This window comes from Cibotium barometz, chromosome 50, assembly GCF_041138505.1.
Source record: "Cibotium barometz isolate CiBa-2024 chromosome 50, ASM4113850v1, whole genome shotgun sequence".
In the NCBI taxonomy this organism is placed as follows: domain Eukaryota; kingdom Viridiplantae; phylum Streptophyta; class Polypodiopsida; order Cyatheales; family Cibotiaceae; genus Cibotium; species Cibotium barometz.
This window is the reverse complement of record NC_141095.1, coordinates 23,141,159-23,151,159: the sequence shown is the minus strand read 5'-3', so window position 1 is coordinate 23,151,159 and position 10,001 is coordinate 23,141,159. Positions and strand designations below refer to the sequence as shown.

The following is a 10,001-nucleotide window of genomic DNA, read 5'->3' as shown; positions in this document are numbered from 1 at the left end:
GGATGCTATCTAAGCATACCTAGGTATAAAGATCCTATACCATCCGGTTAATCCTAGGAATCCTCTGACTTTATTTACCATGTTGGGTTTTGGCCATTCTACTACTTAGATCTTTGTGGGGTCAGGAGGAATCCCATTCTTTAACACTATGAATCCCAAGTATTCCACCTGGTCAACAAAGAAAGAGCACTTGCTCTTTTTTGCAACAAAGAGTTGGTGTTTCCTTAGGATTTCCAAGACCTTGCGCACATGATCTTTGTGCGCTTTTGCCGCACGTGTCGGAGCTGGGACTTCCCATGCACCGTATGCGAGCCACGAATGGCTGCAAGCACACAACCAGAAACTAGCAAGCTCAAACAGGGAGCGAAGGTGTGTCACTCACCGCTCAGACCGCCTCGTGAAGGATTCTCGTGCCGCAGTGAAGAAGGAGCCGCGGCCGTCGCTCTACCGCCTCACCACCGTGCCGCCATGCAGTGCTCGATCGCTTTCTCTCTCTCTCTCTCTCTCTCTCTCTCACACACACACACACACACACACACACACACATGCCGGAGAAGGGGATGGAGAAGATAAGGCAAGAGCACTCCTTGTATTCAACACATTGAGAATGAGAGTTTTTGGGGTTACATTTGACTCTTATACGTGACCTAGCCGTTCACACATGGGTATCCACACATGGCCGGCCGATCCTAACCCTTATCCTAATGACATTCGAGGTACATCTCTCATCGGCGATCACCCAATCCCTTTATCCTTTACATATGGTACCGACAAGCTCGGCCCATGACTCAGAATACTTAAATTAATTATATGACGTAAAAAGTAATACGTCTTTATCCTTTACATGTGGTGCCGACAAGCTCGGCCCATGACTCAGAATACTTAAATTAATTATATGACGTAAAAAATAATACGTCTCAATGTCTGTCATAGGTTAGCATGCCCCCTTTCCTGATGTAGATTCTGTCCTCGGAAGCTATGGAATGGTAAGCTCGACAGGGTTTGATGCGGTAGACTGTATCTGCAAAACAGGGAAGTAGAGTGAAAGTATGATGGAATTCAAAAGATATAGAGTGTAATAAAATCAAGCATGTTAGACCACAATGGGAAGTTTGCCATGAGAACTTAGTTTAAGGGGTCACATGAATGAGCTAGCATAGCAAATTAAGAGGAGTTTAAAATTATTGAAAGTAATTCAAGAGTTAGCAAGGTGTCGAAGGTTAATCAAGGTCTATAACTGGCCTAAGTCAAGGTTAATTACCAAGCTTAATAAATAAACAGATGACCACAACGTGTCTACTCTAAGAACAAGCTAATCCCAAGAGCCTAGGGACACAAGAAACATCAGAGTTATAGGAGCCTTTTGCCTTTATTTCTTTATGCACGTGATAATTTTTACACACAATGGCGACCTCCCTAAGGCAAAACTAGCATCGATCCTGGTGCCATGTTTAACACAAGGCATTCTCTAGGAATCTATTAGCTCACATTAGGCAAGGCTACCCCCTACCAACCCAGGGCATCGGTTTGGAGTAGAATACTCCTTGCCTACCAAGTGTCAATAGGGCGATAGGCCGACATTAAAGCACATAATAGACTTACATTGCCATTTTTTGTAGGCTTTTCTTTTCTTTTTATTTATCCTTTAGATTTTTGCTCCTGAACTATAATGTGTTCTTACATCCTTTTGACAAAGGGGTAAAAGCTATGTCTCAGAGGTCAGCACACACGGCCAGGTTGTTTAAACATTAAGATGGTTTTCACCCTAGACCTAAGACAACCATATTCCAAGGTTAATTAAAGACTTTATGCATTTCCAAGAATTTTCAAATAAGGTTAAACTCATTAATGATTTACACTAACATGTTAGGCAACTTCAAAAACTAAGTAGTGCATTAACAATTTCCATGTGGTCATGCATTATCGTTCATTCAATTAATTGAACAGTAAAAATTAAAGAGAGTGGGCATGGAAGAATTACACCTGTAAATTGGAGATCTCCTTTATTTGATGAGAAAGCCTGCAATTTGATGCAGATATTTATGTATGAACATTGCGGCAGTTTCAGGACTTGAAAGCGAACCCATCTCAAAATTTTCAACCTATACAATTAACTAACAAACACTACACCTCGAGAGCACATCAGTGGGAAAAAAAATAAGGACTCCTTTAAGCACACAAAACTAGAAACAAATTGAAAACATTAACCTACCTAGCAGTCACCACACTAATACTAAGGATCAAGGTAAGAGGATGTTGTAGAGTTCTGGCTCTAGCCCTAAGGCTAATCCTCTATCCGCATCATCCAAATAAATAAAGTCAGCCTTGGTAGTCCCATGAGTTTCATCCGTCCATTCATTGTCAGATGTATCTTTCTCGTTTTCCCATCCACATAAACTCGTCAAGAATGTAACTATGCGAGGATAGTCATCCTGTGGAAAAGGAAAGTCTTGGGCTATCGGGGATACGTCCTCTACGGAGTAGGAGTCAGTCGTGGTCAATAGGTGAATTAGCCATTCTAATTCCTCAACATTTCCCTCTCTAGCTAGTACATCTATATGGTTTTAATTACAGGATAGCACATGTGAAATATCTGAGAAAGGTACAGATGATACCTCTCACCAAAGGTGCGAGTGGATGAAGTGTGTGATGCTCGTGCATTTGCCATATCTGCAAACACAAATATAGCATCAGTAGGTTTATGAAGACAGGTCAATCTAGTTCCTAATTGTGTGCGGATATTTCTCCTCTTAATGTGCTCTTGCTCTTTTTACCATTTTTTATTTTTTTTTCTTTTCTTTTCTTTTCTTTTTTGTGTATGAAGCTATATATATACATTCCCTCGAATTTGGGAGTTACATGTCAGGGGAGAAGGTTAGGGAGGAAGCAAGAGAATGTCGAACGTGAGTACATGCTCCCCCCTTCCTTGGGTAGATCATACCTTTTGCAATGATTTTGTAGCCCCTTGGAACCAATTTGTCCAGTGGGTTATAGGTGGTGATGTGGGCAGATAGCTTTTTATGACCCTTGTGGCCACATCAAATTGCAGAGATGGTAGTGTACGCTCCCATGAATGAATGGAGGAAATGGCTTCCGACGATACTTTTACAAGGGGAGACGTAGACTCATTGGTTTCTTGGTGGGTATTGACAAGGGTAGGTGTAGAGCGTGCAGAAACTTCTATATCAACGTGTGCCTGGCATGAGGAGCTAGAAGCTTCATGTGGCCCCCCCTTCCTGAGCTAGGTGGTATTGATCGATATCGTTTGGGAATCCAAACTAGCTCTGGAAGAAGTGGTGTGGAGCACTCTGTTACCTTTCCATTACCACAGTCTTGAATTGTCATTGGGGTGGCAACATTTGGTTTGCAAGGTTTTATAGGCGATGTAGAGGGATTCAACTTATGTTTAGGGACCCAAATCTGGTCATTCCCTTCGTAGTACCCTTGGGCTACTAATAATTTTTTTGGAATCCAACGTGATGTTACGTTACCTTTTCTCGGGCGGGTAGCTGCTTTCCTACTACGAGGCTTCTTGTCTGAACGAGATTGAGCAGTGGAGGTAGCCATTAACGAAGCTTTTGGGACCCATTTGTATGTACTCTTTGGTATAGTAAGCGGAGCCTTGGAGACCACACTGCCTGTGTCCACTCTTGGCATTGAAGCATTAGAGGGGTGGCAAACAATCAAAGATGGTGTTGCCACTTGACTTTGTGATTTTTTGTTATCGAGCGTTTTGTCCAGAGTTGATGGCTTAGGTGCGAGATTTTGAGCAGTCAGACTAAGAGTTGGTTCTTGCGTTGTAACTCGCCTGGTTGCCCAATCAATATTGCACTTGGTGGCTAACATCCATTTGTACCCTAAGTTTATAGTTCCCTCCATAGTACCAGTAAGGCAGCATAACCAAAAAGCTTTGAATCACAGTCCCTTGTCATAGGCAACAGGAGTGTGCAGAATTCTTGAGACAGTGGTTTTCTTCTTATTGATACCCTTAACTTGGATAGCACTCTTGGTTAAAGGTGGTTTTCCAAGTTGACACCACACTCCATATGACAACAAATTGTGTTGGGCTCTCGTATCCAATAATGCATTATATAGCACTGTTGAAATTTGAGCAAAATGATGAGCTATGGTGGATCAAACACTAGAATCAACATAATTAACAAAGTGATTAGCAAGTGATTAAGACGTAATTAGTGAATAATTAGCAAATAGATTAATGTAGGCATGGATACTCAAAAACCAGCAAATTCTCATTAGGGCTATGCCTCAATTTATAGAGTTTACATCAAGCATCTAATCCCATTGATTTCTCCATGATTCACTCCCAGAATATCTCCACCTTTTGCCTGATTCTCTCCACCTCTTCTCTTTTCCCTGAATATCTCCCAGAATACCCTTTATTCTCTCCCAGTAGATTCTTCTCACCTTTTCACAGGTTCTTTCACGATTACATCTTCTCTTTTACAGCCTCTATCCAAGAGCTTGTTCCCACACACACCCTATTCACTTGTATATTTCAACACCTCCCCTCAAGTGAATAATCCTAGCACACCTAGACCCTATACCAAGTTTGCCTCCCCTTACTTGATAGCCCGCGACCAGTGCCTCAAGTCCCTAAACTCCATAGTCCTTGACACTCTCTCTCTCTATGTGTCCAAGGCTACTATAAGTGCCCGCGACCTTGACTAAAGTGCTCACACATACATCTACCACGTGGCCTACATCATCGGTGGCTCAGAGGTGGTTTTACTTTATTGGGGTAGGTTACATTGGGTTGTGGGGTCTCTCTCTCTCTCTCTCTCTCATAAAAGATGATCCGACTCCACTTCCCTTGGAGCCTCCATGAAGTTTGCCGATGTCGTTCCTTCTTCACTGGGTTTGCTGTAGCAGTCTCTCGCCATGTGTCCTGGCTTTCCACATTTGTGGCAAGTGAAGGTCCTCCCTCCTACTCTGCCTCTTCCTCGTCCTCGTCCTCGAGAGAATCCTCCTCGGGTGAAGAATGCCTTTTCCTCTCCTGCTGTTGAGTCGAGCCCTTTCTTCTCTTTGCCTCTGCTCTCTTGCTCTAGTAGAGCTGCTTCTATCTCATGTATCTTCAGTTCAGGTACATTCTTTAGTGTTGCTACAATGTTTTCATAATCTCCTTTGTCCACACTCTTCAAAAGTATAGCTAATGCTTCATCATCTTCTACCTTTTTGCCAATAGCTGCCAGCTGTTGCTTAATGCTTTTATATTTGTTCAAGTGTGTGATTAAAGGTTCACTTTCCTTCATGTCCAGTTTGTAGAATTGCATTAACAAATTTATCTTGGAATTTTTTGCTTGTGTACCAAATAATTTATTGAGTTCATCCCATGCATCTTTTGCCCACTATATCCCTGTGATATGATGAATGATCTCATCATTTAAACTGAGTGCAATAAGTCCCAATGCTTTTTCATTCCTACTCTTCCACTCATTTTCTCCTCTCTCTCGGCATTCATCTCTCCCTTCAACTAATCCCCACAAATTTTTCCTCATCAGTAAATACATGGTTTTTGTCTGCCATGTATAAAACTGTTCCCCATTAAATTTGGCTATTTCCTGTGCTGAATTCATGGTGATGTGAAGGGGGTCTTACCTCTTGATCCAAATTCAAGATTCAAGGGCAGTGTCTACCCTTTTACAACTCAATCTGGTGTTTAATAGATGATTACAACAATTTTATCAGCATAAAATCACCAGAAATTACATTAAATTGAGAGTAACCAATTTGTACGGGATGGTTGGAGTATCAAACCAACTCCGATTTGAAATCTGAAGCTTTAGGGATCTGTATCAGATACCTAATGGTTAATTTGAACCCTCAATTGCACCAAAATACAGTGATTAGCACTGATTAATCATTGATTAGTAAATTAATGCTCTGGTTTGTGTGCAGAAAACAGAGTATGCGGGGAGCCCAGATCTGGTGCCTTCCACTTCAAATGAGCTCAAATGCTTTCGAAGGCATTAATAGCAATGAGTCTAGTAGAGGATTAAGCCAAGAAACACAAGATTTGACCAAATAATGAAAGCTTAATCTTTGTTTTACCAAAGTCACCTGCAGATTTGATGAAGAGCTTGGATCTCACTGTAGACTTGATGAAATTGATTTCTGTCTTCACCAGCTTGTAGAGCATGCTTGATCACCCCTTGGGCTAGGAGGAATTGAATCAATTTGAACTGATGAAGTGAAGATCTGCAATTTACTCAGAAAAATCAGCGCTGGAAAAAACGTGAAGTTCTCCTGAACCCGTCGGCGATTTGCTGCGTTTTCTTGATGGGCTTGAAGCTAAGGATGTTAGCTAGCTATGGTTAGAAGCTTTTCCCCTAATTTGATGTGTGCATGGTGCTAGAGATCCTCCACTTGCTGGGGGTGAAGGGGAGAAGTGAAAACTCACTAAAAATTGATTTTTTTGCTAATTACCTACTAATCTTAATTAATTCACTAATGGGCTCATAAATCTGATTGATTCTAGGCATGGCTCTGATACCATGTTGAAATTTGAGCAAAATGATGAGCTATGGTGGATCAAACACTAGAATCAACATAATTAACAAAGTGATTAGCAAGTGATTAAGATGTAATTAGTGAATAATTAGTAAATAAATTAATGTAGGCATGGATACTCAAAAACCAGCAAATTCTCATTAGGGCTATGCCTCAATTTATAGAGTTTACATCAAGCATCTAATCCCATTGATTTCTCCATGATTCACTCCCAGAATATCTCCACCTTTTGCCTGATTCTCTCCACCTCTTCTCTTTTCCCTGAATATCTCCCAGAATAACTCCACACTCCTAAATTCTCTCATGCTACCCTTTATTCTCTCCCAGTAGATTCTTCTCACCTTTTCACAGGTTCTTTCACAATTACATCTTCTCTTTTACAGCCTCTATCCAAGAGCTTGTTCCCACACACACCCTATTCACTTGTATATTTCAACAAGCACCTCCCGTAAGGACTCTGTAGCTCAATTGGGTATCTTAGAGGCGGGTCAGATTCAAGTGAATCCTCCTCGGCCTCCTCGAAAAATGCTTGCGTAATCCCCAAGTTGGCTTCTCGTCGCCTAACATGCTGTTGATGTTCTTTGGCTTCAACTCTTGCTTGTATCTTCTTAAGCTCAGCTTGTTCTTTAGCTGCCTTCTTCTGATGGATTGCATGTAACTCCTCTTGGCTTAGGGGATCATAGTATCTTTTGAATTTACTCCCATTGAGGAATCCAATGGTTTCAACTCTGTCGAGAGTCTCCACTCGGATGGTACTTTGCGAGGTAATTTCAGATACTGTATAATACGGTCCCTTACCAGCATATTTGAGCTTCTTCTTTTCGTTACGCACTCCATACATCAGGACTTTATCCCCAACTTTGATGTCCTTGTCTTTCAGGTGGCAATCAAACCATTTTTTCCTTCTATCCTTCTCCACAAGGGCATTGTACACAGCCAATTGTCTTTCTTCGTTTAGCCGCTCAAGGATATACAAACGCTCTACTAAGGGATTACCATCCCAACCCTCTTGAGTAGTAACACGAAGACTAGGAATGACAAATTCCCACAGCATGACTGCTTCTTAGCCATATACCATTTTGAATGGTGTGCAATTAATAGCCACTTTGTACGCAGTACGATAGAACCATAAAGCTGACGTAAGCTTTAGATCCCAATCCGTGCGATGAGCCTCAATAGTCTTTGTCAGAACAGAGATTAAGGTCTTGTTGGTACTCTCGGCTTGGCCATTCGCTTGCAGATAATACGGAGTAGATTTATAATGGAATATCATGAAATTTGTTGTGAGCTCCTTAATCACTTCATTTATAAAATGCGTACCATTGTCGCTCACAAGTTCAAAAGGACAACTGAAGCATGTGATTATATTTTCAAAGAGGAACTTGGCTGTTGTCCTTGCATCTGCCTTACGTGTTGCTTTTGCTTCAGCCCATTTGGTCACATAGAAAGTGGCTACAATAATATAGCAAGATTGTGTGTTGCTAGCCACTGGGCTAATTGGACCTACAAAGTCTAAACCCCACTTTTCAAATGGTTGGTTTACTTTAATTGGATGTAGGGGCATCTGATCTTTCCGCTGGGGTTTCTTGTAGCATTGGCATTCATCACAACCCTTCACAAAAAGTGATGCATCTTGGAACATAGTGGGCCACCAATACCCTGATTGTAAGATCTTTCACGCAGTTAAGTCTCCTGAGAAGTGACCGCCGGCTACGCCCATATGTGCCTCTTGCAAAATATATAGATACTCATCCTCTTGAGCACAACGCCTAAGAACATCATCCTTTCCTCTTTTATATAAAGACTCCTTGCACCATCAGGCAATAGGGTTCGCATTCCTTGATCAGCTTTTGAGCCAGATCTTTACGAAGCTTTTTAGGTGGAAAGCCACTAACCAAAAAGTTAACAATCTTCTCACTCCATTCAGGCATTGTCTCCACCATGAACAAGGAAGTGTCAGGTAAGTCATCATCAACTCCCGTAGGAGCTTCACCATTAGGTATGCGAGACAAATGATCAGCCATGACATGTTTTTGCCAAGTCTCACAACAACAGTGAAATCAAACTCAAGAAGAATCAATAACCATCGTGTGATTCTTCCTGTGGAGCATGGTTTGTTTACCAGATACAATAATGCTTTTGATGATCCACATAGAAAACAAACTTGGTGGCAAGGAGGTAATAACGAAATTTTCTTACTGCATATATCATTGCCAACCCTTCTCGCTCCGTAGTGGTGTAGTTCATTTCAGCGTCGTTCAACTGGCGACTGGCAAAGCTAATGGGGTAGTTTAGTTTATGTTCTCCAGGTTGAGTTAGTATACACCCAATAGCAAAGTTTGATGCATCAATATGCACATGGAAGATTAAATCCCAGTTAGGCATTCGCAAGATTGGAGCACTCGCCAAGGCCACAATCTGAGTTTCCCATTCTTCTTTGGTACAATGACTATCGACGAAGAAACCCATTCTGAGTGATCAATAGGGTATATGAATCCACATTTTATAGCTTTCAATTTCCTCTTGTACAATCTTTGCATACTTAGGATTCATTGGGTAGGGACGTTGCTGGACTGGTTTAGCTGTGCTAATCATTGGAATTGTGTGTTGCACCATAGAGGGTGGAACACCCTTCATATCATGGTATGTCCAAGCAAATATGTCCTTGAATTCTTTAAGAAGCCTCTTAAGTGTAGCTTCCTCCGTCTTGGTGAGGTCTTGAGCAATAAAAATTGGGTTAGACTCCTCACCTGGATCTGCTAGTTCTATCTCCTTAACTACCGCCGGGCCATCGTAGACACCGCTACTCCCATTGGTAGGCATTCGTTGGGCTTTTGTGTAGACGACTTTACGTTCCCCTATGGTAAATGATTTGAAATGCTCAGGTGCGGGGTGTAGGTCTACCAGTTCTTGTTGTGCCATGCTTTTTTCTTTTAATTCCACATCCTTTTGTTGCTGAGCTAACTCTCGGTTTTGACACCTTCTCGTAGTATGACTTAGTTTCGGCTTCTCTTCGATTTCTAATTGGGCGATGTCATGAGGTTGCGGAATATACCACATGACACTTTGGAGGTATTGTCCCCAATTATCCGCTAACTTCCGATGAGCGTCATATGCTCCTACATAACTAAGCCATTCTGCAGTGGATCTCTCTTTGTTTATTGTAGTTCGTACATTAGCTCGATAGCGTTGTCGCTTATGTCTCGTTTTCTTCATTCCTAGTTTTTGATTTTTGTTTCTATCAGATTCGGACTCACTTGGTCGATCTTCACTTGTGTCCCCCTCACGTTCGGCGGATGAACTGCAAGAGGTCACTGTCCTAGGCCTTGAGCACGTTGCTTCCACACTTGGGTGAATATTTGATTCATACCCTCTATTAGGCTCAGAGTCAGTTTCTTCTTGAGATTCTGACTCAGAGTCGCATTGGTCAGAGTCTTCGCTACTTTCAGTGTCAAGGGAGTTTGCTACTTTCT

At 41.8% G+C, this 10,001-nt stretch overlaps 1 pseudogene; it reads right to left on the bottom strand.

The window, feature by feature from the left end:
- Window positions 1-2,935: 2,935 nt before the first annotated feature.
- On the bottom strand, window positions 2,936-3,567 carry LOC147609953 (uncharacterized; annotated as a pseudogene).
- Window positions 3,568-10,001: the final 6,434 nt, after the last annotated feature.